Raw genomic sequence first — 16,503 nt, forward strand, 5'->3', positions numbered from 1 at the left:
TGAGACAGGTCGTGGGATAAGGAACTGAGCTTAGACAAAAAAGGCAAGGGAAGTGAAGGGCAGGAAGGAGTGAAAAGACTAAGATACAGGGTGTACCTTGAGACGGGAGCTCAAGGCAGTAGAAAAGACAGGGTGAATGGAGGAAAGTGTGCAATAGCCAATGAAGTGACCAAAGAAAAGGAAGAAAACAGAACATGAGAGTATGGAGTGTAGAAAGAAGTGATTCCTCACCTGAATGAGCACAAGGGCTGCATGCACGTCTCGTCCCTAACGCCATGTATACGGTGGGACAGACACAAGCAAACGCTTATGTACGTCAGCATGGAACAAGCCAGCAGCAGCTGGCAACCATGACCGTGAGTTTGAATACACCGCCACCACGTGCAAACGCCGCTGTTGCAGAGGTACACGTAGTAGGCAGGGACATGACGCCGATATATAGGTGGCTCCTCCCATATGGGGAGGAGTCAGCAAGGGAGAAGGATCTCCCTATAATATATCGCAGCTCCCGGAGTAGATGCGAACCTACCACCAGAGGGAGCGCATAAACCAATGAGATTATGTTAGAAGTGTAATTGCACAGATGAAAAAATATATCAAAAAAATAAGTTAATGATGGGGTTACGATTAAAAAATATATATGACTACTTGGATCCATACTATGGTTTGTATGGGTCAGACTACAGCAGTGTGAGACCATAGGCGGGCCGTGGGTGTCTTCCACCCGGGGATACTAGTAAAAGGGGAATGGTCTAACACTTGCAATTGTAAACACCTCCATCCCTAAATTATGCGAAAACAACAGAGAGGTGGCCCTAAACGGGACTTTGTATGAGGTTGAATACAATAGTCATAAAAGATAAAAAATATGAATTTTTATTATCAGATAAGGATATATGATAAATGTAGGCATGAATATATACATAACCACAGGTGTCATTACAAGCATATAAAACACATAAAACATAATGAAAAAATAGCAGCATTACATCAATATCGACATAGTGACAACATATCAACATGGATATTGTATGACAAAGGGTAATTGGTATAAAAAACTCTACGCGTTTCGTGGGTCCCTACGCCCACTCATCAGGAGTATGTAGATGATTCTGTTTAAAAATGAACAGATGAAATGTAAATGTCTGCTATACATTACGTAAGACAAAAAATATAAAGATTCAACAAATGTGTAACCCAAATAGGGAAACCACACTTACATCTAACTGAATCAAAATTGGTCTGCGCTGCCAAAGGAGAGGGTGTCAACGTCTTGTCCGGGAGCTGAAGGGGCAAGACCATGCCGCAACACAGTGGGAAGCCAGGTGAGGAAAGATATGTAGTAAAAGAGGGGGCAGTGTTTTGGATGATTGTAGATAAAATGACACTGGCTGAAAATACATAAATTAATATATCGGAATATCAGACTATGAAAAATATTAAAGGTAATAATATATAATAATGTTAATAATGCATCTTTGTTGTATCACATGGTGATACCAAAAAAGGGAAGGGGGTATTATGTATAAAAAGTATATTTCAACAGAGCCAGTGTCAGAAGCAAAAAGAGGGGGGAGGGGGGAGAGGGGAGGGAGAACATGTCCAGAAAAAGAAAAAACAGAAAACACGGGGAGACTTAGAACCCAAGAAAGAGTGCTAATCTTCGTGCATGGAAGAAGCAAAAAGAGTGGTGAAATTGCTGTGACATAGAAGTAAGTGAGCTCGTTGAATGTGTAGAAAACATTGGTAAAATAGATACATGCAGGGAGTGTTGATAGTGAGATGAAATAGGTACAAAGTAGCGATGTAATGAAATTGTAAACAGATTGAGACAGGTCGTGGGATAAGGAACTGAGCTTAGACAAAAAAGGCAAGGGAAGTGAAGGGCAGGAAGGAGTGAAAAGACTAAGATACAGGGTGTACCTTGAGACGGGAGCTCAAGGCAGTAGAAAAGACAGGGTGAATGGAGGAAAGTGTGCAATAGCCAATGAAGTGACCAAAGAAAAGGAAGAAAACAGAACATGAGAGTATGGAGTGTAGAAAGAAGTGATTCCTCACCTGAATGAGCACAAGGGCAGCATGCACGTCTCGTCCCTAACGCCATGTATACGGTGGGACAGACACAAGCAAACACTTATGTACGTCAGCATGGAACAAGCCAGCAGCAGCTGGCAACCATGACCGTGAGTTTTTTTTTTTTTTTTTTTTTTTTTTTTTTTTTTTTTATAATATTCAGAAAGCTTACTGCATAAATGTCCATTCTGATCAACATATAAATCCCTAAAGGAGATTCTCCCAAGTTTCTACAGAAGTGGGGGAGAGAGAGAGGGGGAGAGAGAAGAGAAAAAAAAAAAAAAAAAAAAAAAAAAAAGGGGTAGGATTGAACAAAATCCTACCCCTTTGTTCTTTCTCCCCTTCACTTCAGTGAGTAGTGATACTCTACTTTCAAAACGCAATCCACCCGGTGAAGATTACAAGTCTTAACAAAACATAGATGTGGTTACATGTTAAACCATAAGTCAAAATGTGCTCTCTCTTTCTCTTCCATATGTTTGTTATTTAATTACCCCTAGTGCTCAAAAAGTGAGCAAAAAAAAAAAAAAAAAAAAAAAAGGGGGGGGGGGGGGGTAGGTCAAACAAGCACCTACCCATTTGTTCCACCCCCCCTCCCTGCACATCAATTATTAGTGATACACTTCATCCTTACCACATTCCACCCAGTGGAAAATACAAATCTAACAGAACGTAAACGTGATTACATATTAAAACCATAAATCAAATATACTATCTCTTCCCCTTCAGTATATTACTATTCAGTTACCCCAAGTGTTTAGGAAAAAAAAAAAAAAAAAAAAAAAAAAAAAAAAAAAAAAAAAAAACTCCACCTTCATATTCCCCCAGACACTTTGAATCTCCTATCCTCCATAACTATTCTCCTAATTAAAATAATTGATACACTTGATATATCCCATCCTGCAAAAAGAGAGAAAAAAAAAAAAAAAAAAAAAAGAAGAAAAACGACATTCCCCCCTACCCTCCGTTTCCCATCTCCTCTTCTCGCAGTCTCAGGTACTCTTCCGAGGCTGTATAAATGGTCCAGGGCTGCCAGCAGATGCGGGCTTTTTCCTCCCTACTGTTACGTGCTGCTATTAATGTCTCCATCCGGTATATTTCGTTTACCTTAGCGAACCAAGTTTGTAATAATGGAGGTGTAATTTGTCTCCATACCCCAGGGATGCACGCCTTGGCCGCATTAAGCAAATGGATCAACAGGGAATTTCTATATTTCCTAGTTGATAACTTTGTCAAGTGCAATAGGCATAAAGCCGGATCTTCTCCCACCTCGATTGTAGTGAGATCCTTAATCACTCTCGCTATCTCTGACCAATAGCCTCTGATCCGGGGACAAGACCAGAAGATATGAAGCATTGATCCCCCCGTTTCTCCGCATCTCCAACAATTGTCAGGGTTTTTTTTTTTGTCCATCTTATGCAATACTACTGGGACTCTGTACCATCTCGTCATAATTTTATAACTAATCTCCTGGTATCTATTAGCTATAGAGGCCTTATGTGCGAGTGCTAATATTTTTTTTATTTGTTGCGGGTTAAAATTAGTTCCTAGTTCTCTTTCCCATTTGACCATAAAGGGTAATGCTTGTTCGTCCTGTTCCTTGGTCAGAAGGGAGTAAAAGAACGAAAGAGCATGTGGAATTGTATTACCTCCTTTACATAGAGTTTCGAAAGATGTCAGGGGCCGAGGGGAATATCCCTGTTTCTGTAATTTCACCAAATAATGTCTAATTTGGAACGCAGAAAATATATCCATCGTTTCCTCTGACCCGGTCATAATCTCTCTCACCGTAGGGGGATTCTCTTGCGTCCATATATCTACCAGTCGTGTTTTCCCTCTCTGTGATAGGATTCTGATCATGCCCTTATTATGACCCGGCAGGAACTCTCTATTTCCTACTAATGGTAACATAGGGGATATTGGAGGTGCAATCTGTACTTTTTTTTGTATACTTCTGCATACCTTCATTGTAGTCCCTATCGTCGGGTGCGAGAAGATAGGGTCGCCAGAAGATATCGGTACCCAAGGGCCCCAGGGAACTGGGTTTTCTGTCAACGCATTTTCCAAGCTTACCCATTGTTTAGCTTTCTCATTGCAATGCCAGTCAAGCACCCTTGTAAGATGTATTGCCCTGTGATAGCGTTTCAAATCCGGCAGACCTATCCCCCCTTGGATTTTAGGCCGGGTAAGAATGTTTATTCCTATTCTTGGAGTTTTATTAGCCCAGACAAAAGTTCTCATCAAGGTATTCATTTGCATAAAAAAATATTCTGGAATTTCTATTGGCAGAGCTTGTAATAAATAGAGCACTCTTGGGAGTATATTCATCTTCCAAGAGCTGCTTCTACCAAACCACGTCAAAGCCAGGGTCTGCCACTTCAAAATATCTTTTTTAAGTGTTCTCAAGAAAGGGGGAAAGTTAGCCTCAAATAGATCTTCTGTTCGGGGTGTGATATGCACTCCTAGATATATAAATGACTTTGTTGTCCATTGAAGGGAAAGAGAGGGCTGCAGTTCCCTCCAGATCTCCGTTGGAATTGTAATATTCATTGCCACTGATTTTGCTAGGTTTACTTTAAATTGTGAAAATTTCCCATATTTCTGCATTGTTTCTAAAATTAAAGGCAGCTCCTGTACTGGGTTTGTTGTAAAGAAAATTAGGTCATCCGCATAGGCCGCTAATTTATGGTACCCTCCCCCCATGTGTAACCCCTTGATCTCTGTGTTTTTGCGGATTAAGCACAAAAGAGGCTCTAGCGTCAGGATGAAGATTAACGGCGACAGCGGGCAGCCTTGCCTTGTTCCGTTTTTGATTTCGAAAAAATCTGATCTCCATCCGTTTACATTCACTGCAGCTGTAGGTCCAGAATACAATGCCATGATATTTGTTCTCATTCCCTCTCCCAGCCCAATATGTGACAGGGTGGCCTCGATAAAATCCCAGGCCACCCTGTCAAAGGCCTTCTCGGCATCCACCGATAGGAGCATTAGGGGCCTATGTGTGCGCTGGGCGTAAGATATGAGATCGATTACTCTGGTTGTGTTGTCCCTTGCTTCTCTTGAGGGGATAAATCCCACTTGGTCGAATTGTACTAGCTGTGGGATATATGTTATAATTCTATTTGCAATGATCTTAGCAAAAAGTTTTGTGTCCAGATTTAATAACGCAATAGGGCGGTAATTTCCACATAAGGAGGGATCTTTACCCTCTTTATGTATTAAGGAAATGTATGCTCGAAGGCTGTCTCTAGGGACCTGATTTCCTTTAGAAATGTTATTGAAGTGAGCTAATAAGGGGGGTTTTAACTGGGACCAGAACTGTTTATAGTATGGTAAGGTTAAACCGTCCGGGCCCGGAGCTTTGTGGGGTTTATTTTGATTTATAGCATAATCTAATTCTTCCTCTGAAATGTCTCCTTCCATTGCCTCTATTTGTTCTTTCTTTAGTGAGGGCATCCCAGAAGATTCCACATATTCCCTTGCTCTTATAACTTGATCTCTGTCTCCTTTATCTACTTCTCTCCCTGTGTTTATATTGTAAAGAGATTGGTAAAAATTACCAAATTCCTTCACAATTTCTTCTATCCTTACAACTTTCTCACCCTTTTTTGTTTGTATCTGAGCAATTGTTGTTTTTTTTTGAGGTCCACGTAGCGCCCTTGCCAACATGGCCCCCGGTTTATTGGAGAATTCATATATTTGCCTCCTCATGAGTGTTAAACTTCTGATTGTTTTTTGATATAGAAGGGTATTTAGTTCTTCTCTAGTTTTAGTAAGATCATGCAAATGTACCTGCGCTAATGATTTTTTATGCATTGAACTAAGTTTTCCTAGCTGTGTCAACAATTCCGATATTCTCTTTTCATATTCTTTTTTACGCCGTGATCCTAACATCATTAACGTCCCCCTAATAACACATTTATGTGCTTCCCACGTCATAGACGGTGACATCTGCGTTCCATTATTTTCTTTGAAGTAATTTGTCAAAGCAAGTTCTACTTCTGTTCTTATTTCCGTGGATTGTAAGAGGGATTCATTTAATCTCCATGTGGGGGGTTTTGATGGTACAGAGTCCAAATCCAGTACTATGTGTACTGGAGCATGGTCCGACATAATAGGCGTTCCAATTGCAGTAGCTTTAACCCTTCCCAATTCACTCTGAGGGATCATGAATCTATCTAACCTTGAATACATGTTATGCGATGCGGAGAAATACGAGAAGTCCTTTTCACCTGCATGCATAATCCTCCACGGATCAATCAAATCGAGAAGAGAAAGTTCTTTTCTCAGACCATTGAGTTTTGCATAAGACAGGTGGGAGGAGCCTCGTGAAGTGTCTAGTAGGGGTTCTGCCACATAATTCCAGTCTCCGCCCATTATCAGTATTCCTTCCCGAAAATCAAGGATCATCGGTAATAGCTGCTGTAAAAATGTTAATTGATTCACATTTGGGAAGTATACATTGATCAGTGTTATTACCTTTTGTCCCACTGTACCCTTTATCATAAGGTATCTTCCCTGTGGATCTATCTTTGATTCCCGGTGTATCCAGTCTACTTCCTTCGCTATAACCATACTGACCCCTTTTGATTTTGATATTGGTGAGGGGGCGTGGTATGCCCATGGATAAAATCTATTGCACAGTTTAGGTATATTATCAGTTTTAAAGTATGTCTCCTGGAAGAAGGCTACCTGCGTATGGCCCTTTCTTATGTCATTCAATACCCGCATGCGTTTTTCGGGGGTAGATAGACCCCTTACATTTAATGAGGTCATCTTTAAACCTGCTCTGCCCGCCCTGGCCATTTTACCTCCCCCTCCTCAATCCCCAGTAACTTTAACTTATTCCACCTTTTCAATATAAGGGGGCGGGGGGGGGGGGGAAAGAGGGGAGGGAGAGAGAGAAAAAAAAAAAAAAAAAAAAAAAAAAAAAATGGAGGGATGGGATATATCAATGCTCGATCCTCACTGTTAATCTCCTGTTTTCCCTAATTGTCAAACCTTGACCGAAGCGCAACTATGCACTTATCTACTCTCGGGGCGAGTGAGAAGGTCGTTCCGTGGGACCTATACTATTTATAGGAAGCGAGAAGACAAAAGAAAAAAATAAAAAAGAAATCACAGGAAAAAACAACCCAATACAATAGTCTTCCCACTTCAAACTATAAGCGTTGCTCCCTGAGGACCGGCGAGCAGCCGCTCCGACTTTACTTATTTATGAAGAGCAGGACAGCACGAAAGATGTCTAAAAAGATTGATTTAAGCCCAATACGTATGGTCCCTCATTGAGGGGGAATTATCCAATTGTTTATCTGGCCAATTAAAGGTCTATCCCCCCCTTATGGTCGGTACAAAATACCCAATTCTAGTCTGTTTCGTGCTATTCCTGCTCCCCAAGCCATATTACCTGTTCCCTCTAGGCTAAAAAGGGAAATCAAAAACAGAAAACACAACATTTTAGGTCCCTCTATTCGGGGGTGAATCCCCCTCGGTGTGTACTTCATTTCCACGGCCCAATGTGGGGTCTCACCCCTTTCGGGGTGTTAGCCCCTTCTTATAGGCCCTTCCCGGGCATATGGAGCCCCAGGGAGTCTTTGTATCCCTGCAACTCCAGCCAGTCCGGCACCACTACAGGGGGGGTTCCGAGAAATGTAAAAAGACCCGGTAGTTGATCCGGCCACCGTAGAATGTAAGAACTATCTTTTTTAACCACAATTAAATGGAAAGGGTGGCCCCAATAGTATTTGGCCCCAGCGTTCTGTATGGTTTCCAAAACTGGTTTTAAGGTTGCTCTCATCCTAAGTGTCTGTCTTGATAGGTCCGGTAACAGCCGTATTGTTGAACCTTCATAATCAAGTGGGCCTTTTCTCCATGCGTTTTTCATAATTCTTTCCTTAATTGAAAAGTAATGGATCCTTATAAGGACGTCCTGGGGAAAGTCTGTTCCCATGCTTCTGGGGGCTTTAACCCGATGAACTCGGTCTATTTCTATCTCCTCATTTTGAGTGGTTTCTAAGAATATATTTAATATAGCCATTACTTTAGTTTTTAAATCTGGGCCTTGCACTGCGTCCGTTAACCCCCGAAGGCGTATATTGTTCCTTCTGTTTCTGTTCTCCCCATCGTCTTGTTGGAGTTTCAAGATCAGTAATTGCCTAGCAAAATTTTTATGTGTGTCTTCCATATGAACCACTCTAGCATTTAAAGCGTTTGTCTCCACTTCCACCGTTTCTATTTTTTTAGACATTGCATCCATCTGTCCTTTAAGAGAATTGATTTCTTGTGTCAATGCCAGGACAATTGAGGATGCCATTTCCGACATGTCCTGTTTTGTGGGTATAGCTGCCAATAAGTCTTTCAACTCCACGTTTAAACTGTCCTGTGTTCGGGAGTTTTGGGGGGTAGGGGAGTCAGTTCTCTGCGTGTTTTTGTCCGTCCCTTGCTGATTGAGATTCCCTAATGGGATTTCAGCAGGTTCCCGTTGATTACTGCCAGTTTTTTTTGAGGCATTTATATTAGCCGACCCCGAGCGTGTCTGTGCCATTTTGGAATAAGAAACACTTTCTTCTTGTGTGGGGGGGGTTCGAATAAAGTACTGAGAAATGTCTGTATGTCTCACCGGCGTGTTAACAGCCGCTCTCTCCCCTTCCCCACTCATAGACCAGAATACAGCTTTTGTCCACCCAGTGTATTGCTTCGGCTGTTTTCTCAGGAGTCAGTTCCCCCTTTTAGAGAAATATTATTTTAAGGAAATTCACTTACAGTTCCGAAGTGATGTCTGGGGCTGCTTCTGATCACCTTGGCATCAGACTCTCCTCTAACTAGGTACGGCTCGCTGCGGACCTCCAGGGATCGATTCGGCTCTGTGTTTAACAGCAGGGCGATACGGATCCCGGGTTGCTCCTTTGGCTCACCAGGCTGTCTGACTCCCGTTCTCTCCCCTCACTCCTCTGGATTGAGCAACTGCTGTGTCCTGTAGGGAACGCCGGCTTCTTTCCCCAGAGCGGCCGCTCACCAGCGCACACGGAGCCCCGCCACGAGTTGTCTCACGGCGCCATATCCTCAGCCACGCCCCTTACAGGGAGGATCCTCTATCTCATGACCGTGAGTTTGAATACACCGCCACCACGTGCAAACGCCGCTGTTGCAGAGGTACACGTAGTAGGCAGGGACATGACGCCGATATATAGGTGGCTCCTCCCATATGTAGAGGAGTCAGCAAGGGAGAAGGATCTCCCTATAATATATCGCAGCTCCCGGAGTAGATGCGAACCTACCACCAGAGGGAGCGCATAAACCAATGAGATTATGTTAGAAGTGTAATTGCACAGATGAAAAAATATATCAAAAAAATAAGTTAATGATGGGGTTACGATTAAAAAATATATATGACTACTTGGATCCATACTATGGTTTGTATGGGTCAGACTACAGCAGTGTGAGACCATAGGCGGGCCGTGGGTGTCTTCCACCCGGGGATACTAGTAAAAGGGGAATGGTCCAACACTTGCAATTGTAAACACCTCCATCCCTAAATTATGCGAAAACAACAGAGAGGTGGCCCTAAACGGGACTTTGTATGAGGTTGAATACAATAGTCATAAAAGATAAAAAATATGAATTTTTATTATCAGATAAGGATATATGATAAATGTAGGCATGAATATATACATAACCACAGGTGTCATTACAAGCATATAAAACACATAAAACATAATGAAAAAATAGCAGCATTACATCAATATCGACATAGTGACAACATATCAACATGGATATTGTATGACAAAGGGTAATTGGTATAAAAAACTCTACACGTTTCGTGGGTCCCTACGCCCACTCATCAGGAGTATGTAGATGATTCTGTTTAAAAATGAACAGATGAAATGTAAATGTCTGCTATACATTACGTAAGACAAAAAATATAAAGATTCAACAAATGTGTAACCCAAATAGGGAAACCACACTTACATCTAACTGAATCAAAATTGGTCTGCGCTGCCAAAAGAGAGGGTGTCAACGTCTTGTCTGGGAGCTGAAGGGGCAAGACCATGCCGCAACACAGTGGGGAGCCAGGTGAGGAAAGATATGTAGTAAAAGAGGGGGCGGTGTTTTGGATGATTGTAGATAAAATGACACTGGCTGAAAATACATAAATTAATATATCGGAATATCAGACTATGAAAAATATTAAAGGTAATAATATATAATAATGTTAATAATGTATCTTTGTTGTATCACATGGTGATACCAAAAAAGGGAAGGGGGTATTATGTATAAAAAGTATATTTCAACAGAGCCAGTGTCAGAAGCAAAAAGAGGGGGGAGGGGGGAGAGGGGAGGGAGAACATGTCCAGAAAAAGAAAAAACAGAAAACACGGGGAGACTTAGAACCCAAGAAAGAGTGCTAATCTTCGTGCATGGAAGAAGCAAAAAGAGTGGTGAAATTGCTGTGACATAGAAGTAAGTGAGCTCGTTGAATGTGTAGAAAACATTGGTAAAATAGATACATGCAGGGAGTGTTGATAGTGAGATGAAATAGGTACAAAATAGCGATGTAATGAAATTGTAAACAGATTGAGACAGGTCGTGGGATAAGGAACTGAGCTTAGACAAAAAAGGCAAGGGAAGTGAAGGGCAGGAAGGAGTGAAAAGACTAAGATACAGGGTGTACCTTGAGACGGGAGCTCAAGGCAGTAGAAAAGACAGGGTGAATGGAGGAAAGTGTGCAATAGCCAATGAAGTGACCAAAGAAAAGGAAGAAAACAGAACATGAGAGTATGGAGTGTAGAAAGAAGTGATTCCTCACCTGAATGAGCACAAGGGCTGCATGCACGTCTCGTCCCTAACGCCATGTATACGGTGGGACAGACACAAGCAAACGCTTATGTACGTCAGCATGGAACAAGCCAGCAGCAGCTGGCAACCATGACCGTGAGTTTGAATACACCGCCACCACGTGCAAACGCTGCTGTTGCAGAGGTACACGTAGTAGGCAGGGACATGACGCCGATATATAGGTGGCTCCTCCCATATGGGGAGGAGTCAGCAAGGGAGAAGGATCTCCCTATAATATATCGCAGCTCCCGGAGTAGATGCGAACCTACCACCAGAGGGAGCGCATAAACCAATGAGATTATGTTAGAAGTGTAATTGCACAGATGAAAAAATATATCAAAAAAATAAGTTAATGATGGGGTTACGAATAAAAAATATATATGACTACTTGGATCCATACTATGGTTTGTATGGGTCAGACTACAGCAGTGTGAGACCATAGGCGGGCCATGGGTGTCTTCCACCCGGGGATACTAGTAAAAGGGGAATGGTCTAACACTTGCAATTGTAAACACCTCCATCCCTAAATTATGCGAAAACAACAGAGAGGTGGCCCTAAACGGGACTTTGTATGAGGTTGAATACAATAGTCATAAAAGATAAAAAATATGAATTTTTATTATCAGATAAGGATATATGATAAATGTAGGCATGAATATATACATAACCACAGGTGTCATTACAAGCATATAAAACACATAAAACATAATGAAAAAATAGCAGCATTACATCAATATCGACATAGTGACAACATATCAACATGGATATTGTATGACAAAGAGTAATTGGTATAAAAAACTCTACGCGTTTCGTGGGTCCCTACGCCCACTCATCAGGAGTATGTAGATGATTCTGTTTAAAAATGAACAGATGAAATGTAAATGTCTGCTATACATTACGTAAGACAAAAAATATAAAGATTCAACAAATGTGTAACCCAAATAGGGAAACCACACTTACATCTAACTGAATCAAAATTGGTCTGCGCTGCCAAAAGAGAGGGTGTCAACGTCTTGTCTGGGAGATGAAGGGGCAAGACCATGCCGCAACACAGTGGGGAGCCAGGTGAGGAAAGATATGTAGTAAAAGAGGGGGCGGTGTTTTGGATGATTGTAGATAAAATGACACTGGCTGAAAATACATAAATTAATATATCGGAATATCAGACTATGAAAAATATTAAAGATAATAATATATAATAATGTTAATAATGTATCTTTGTTGTATCACATGGTGATACCAAAAAAGGGAAGGGGGTATTATGTATAAAAAGTATATTTCAACAGAGCCAGTGTCAGAAGCAAAAAGAGGGGGGAGGGGGGAGAGGGGAGGGAGAACATGTCCAGAAAAAGAAAAAACAGAAAACACGGGGAGACTTAGAACCCAAGAAAGAGTGCTAATCTTCGTGCATGGAAGAAGCAAAAAGAGTGGTGAAATTGCTGTGACATAGAAGTAAGTGAGCTCGTTGAATGTGTAGAAAACATTGGTAAAATAGATACATGCAGGGAGTGTTGATAGTGAGATGAAATAGGTACAAAGTAGCGATGTAATGAAATTGTAAACAGATTGAGACAGGTCGTGGGATAAGGAACTGAGCTTAGACAAAAAAGGCAAGGGAAGTGAAGGGCAGGAAGGAGTGAAAAGACTAAGATACAGGGTGTACCTTGAGACGGGAGCTCAAGGCAGTAGAAAAGACAGGGTGAATGGAGGAAAGTGTGCAATAGCCAATGAAGTGACCAAAGAAAAGGAAGAAAACAGAACATGAGAGTATGGAGTGTAGAAAGAAGTGATTCCTCACCTGAATGAGCACAAGGGCTGCATGCACGTCTCGTCCCTAACGCCATGTATACGGTGGGACAGACACAAGCAAACGCTTATGTACGTCAGCATGGAACAAGCCAGCAGCAGCTGGCAACCATGACCGTGAGTTTGAATACACCGCCACCACGTTCAAACGCCGCTGTTGCAGAGGTACACGTAGTAGGCAGGGACATGACGCCGATATATAGGTGGCTCCTCCCATATGGGGAGGAGTCAGCAAGGGAGAAGGATCTCCCTATAATATATCGCAGCTCCCGGAGTAGATGCGAACCTACCACCAGAGGGAGCGCATAAACCAATGAGATTATGTTAGAAGTGTAATTGCACAGATGAAAAAATATATCAAAAAAATAAGTTAATGATGGGGTTACGATTAAAAAATATATATGACTACTTGGATCCATACTATGGTTTGTATGGGTCAGACTACAGCAGTGTGAGACCATAGGCGGGCCGTGGGTGTCTTCCACCCGGGGATACTAGTAAAAGGGGAATGGTCTAACACTTGCAATTGTAAACACCTCCATCCCTAAATTATGCGAAAACAACAGAGAGGTGGCCCTAAACGGGACTTTGTATGAGGTTGAATACAATAGTCATAAAAGATAAAAAATATGAATTTTTATTATCAGATAAGGATATATGATAAATGTAGGCATGAATATATACATAACCACAGGTGTCATTACAAGCATATAAAACACATAAAACATAATGAAAAAATAGCAGCATTACATCAATATCGACATAGTGACAACATATCAACATGGATATTGTATGACAAAGGGTAATTGGTATAAAAAACTCTACGCGTTTCGTGGGTCCCTACGCCCACTCATCAGGAGTATGTAGATGATTCTGTTTAAAAATGAACTATATAAAATTACCGTGTAATATAGGCCCTTACCCCTGTGAGGGATTAACAAAACAAAAGGACAGAAAAAGATGGGGCTTTGCGGGCCAGTGGGAGTAGAAGGATCAGACAAGGAACCGTTTGTAAAACCAAAATTACATTTTATTTGTATAAAGAACAATAAAACTAAGCATGGACTACCATGCATATGTGATAACAGAGGACTGACATAACATACAATAATAAAATCAAACAATTAACGTCACTACTTATAGAGAAACATATCCCTAGAAGGGGTTGTAACCAAAATCTGTATAGGGTGGAAATTGGGTCTCAAGCTGGATTCGGTCACGGTAGGTCCCCAGCAAGCCGACGCGTTTCGCTCAAGGCTTCCTCAGGGCCTGAGAGACCATAACAGACCGATGTTTTCTATGAACAACATAAAAGCATAATCAAATGAATGCCAGTCAGTCATAAATTTCATGATATATCATACATAATGACATTATATTTCAATTATTTCATAGGTATATTTGGTTTTAGTTTTTGTACTGACCCTTCTTGATAGTGACTTGTGCTAGGCGACAAAGCTGTAGCGATACTAATGCTGCTTGGAGCTATATTGCTTCCGTATTTATCATAACAGACATCAAGAATGTATTTCTTGCATAGGATCCAATGTATTACGTCCCAGATTGTGTTGCCAGGGGCAGGGCTGTAAACCAAAATGCCAATAGATATATATATGTGTCTACCGTATAATTTCAATTTTAATATGTTTATGATCTCATAACCAACCTTTTTTGGCTATCCCCCCTATGAACTTTTTGGGGTGGGTCCCAACTCGCAAGGTGAAGGTCCTCTCCTTAATATATCCGCCCTTATATATATATTCGCTCCTAGATATAATAGATCTATGAACATGAGAGCATGGGTTATTCTTTATCAGTGGAAGAGGGAAGAGGGCTAATGAGGATAGCTATTGGTTGAATGGAGACAGTTAGATGGATAGACTAATGATTTGATGGTAGTATCAAAAATATATATAATAGTAAAGCCAAAGTGTTCACACCCACCTAGTATTGTGTTACATGGCTTGAATAGGACAGGCAGCACCTTTCTTTCTGTAGTTCAAAGATATAGTGTATATTTCCCTAGTTTAAGGGTCCTTGGTGGCGACACAACTGACCTAGAAGGAGGACCGGGATTGTGCATATAGAGAATTGTTAATATTTAAGGCCACAGTGCCATATAACGTGGTTAGTGGGGGAAGGTTATTATACTAGAAAAGAGATAAGGAAGCTACATAGACGCATACATACCTTTCCTCAGTCTAAGGTAGACTCCAGGCAGGAAAGGGAGACATGCATAAATTTCAGTTATATGGACAATATAGTCCTGGGCTGTATAAGCCCTGAAAGAGATAATTCAAGGAGTTAATGTCAGATCTTCAAGCCCTCCAGTCTATATTACAGAGAATGCAGTCCTAAGAGCACCTATCCATACTTCCATTACAGGGTTAGCATTACTTACCTCTATGTCCGGTTCACTAGCAGCCTGCCTATTTGCCTCCACGTTGTTAATCCTATATATAGGGGGAAAACGCCCTCATTGATGCGCATTGGCGCTTAATTTGGGGCAGTTCATGTGGAACTGCTTACTACATAATTACGGTCGGCAGCGGCGCTGCCTGACCGCGTCACTTCCGGTCGCTCCGGAAGTGAGGACATACTCTCCTCTGCTTAGGACTAGGTCGGCGATGGCGCCGCCTATCTACATCACTTCCGGTCGCGCCGGAAGTGAGGCCGTTACCTTAAAGGAAGTGTTGACCAACTATGGACCCGCCCGGATGCCAGAATCCAGCATCCGATTGGATGAAAGTCATATTACGGGCTGCGTTATTTGTTGCTCAAGCTCCATCTAGTGGGATCATAGTGAAATACCTTGGCAAGAATCCTACCTCCTGGAAACCTGCAGAAGACCAACCATCGGTCCAATAGTGCAAGGCCACATATATATAATTGGCATATCAGGGTATATAATAATCCCAGGCAGTGCAATATCAGATGGTTATTTTGATCGTTCCACAACAGCATATGCTACAACAGTGTCGCCTCACTAGTCATCTATTACATATAGCACAAAATACATATATGTGTTAGTCACTTTATATATACAGAATCATTACTCCATTGTGGTATCCATATAGGATCCATTTTAGTTTACTATTCTATTCTATATCTACTTGGCAGTCCCTATTCTAATAGAAAATCTTCATCTGTCCCTCATAGTGATGCAAGGAAAGGACTCCCTGGGGGGAAAAAGAAGAGAGGAGGGAGACGGATCTGTGGACTCAAAAGGAGGATTGTTTTAGTGGAGATACTATAAGAATGATTTATAGCTGATCATATCATTTAGGCCTGGATACACGGTCGCCCTTAGATCGTATATCCATCTGGCCTCTCGTGCTAACACTTTTTTATCAACATCTCCTCCTCTTATGTCCTCAGGGATAACATCTAACACAGTGAACTTAACAATGTTTCGGTCATATTTGTGTTTTAGCCCAACATGGCCACCTATAGGGGTATTGATTTGGCCGTTATTGATATACGATATATGATCTGAGATCCTTTTCCAGAGGGGTCTTATGGTTTTACCCACATAGAACGCCCCACATGGGCATAACATTATATATACTACCGCCTTTGTTTGGCAGGTGATATGCTGATTAATATATCTTCTATGACCATTAGGCATTACAAAGGACTCTCCTTCAAGGATATATGGACAAAAATCACAGCATCCGCATTTGAATAGGCCTTTTATATGTGATATTTCATTGGGTCTCCGATAGTGGCTCGTGACTAGACCATCTCTAATTGATTTAGCTCGTTTATATGTGATGTTAGGGTGGTCAT

The sequence above is a fragment of the Pelophylax lessonae genome, assembly GCF_965119305.1.
Source record: "Pelophylax lessonae genome assembly, chromosome: 4".
In the NCBI taxonomy this organism is placed as follows: Eukaryota; Metazoa; Chordata; class Amphibia; order Anura; family Ranidae; genus Pelophylax; species Pelophylax lessonae.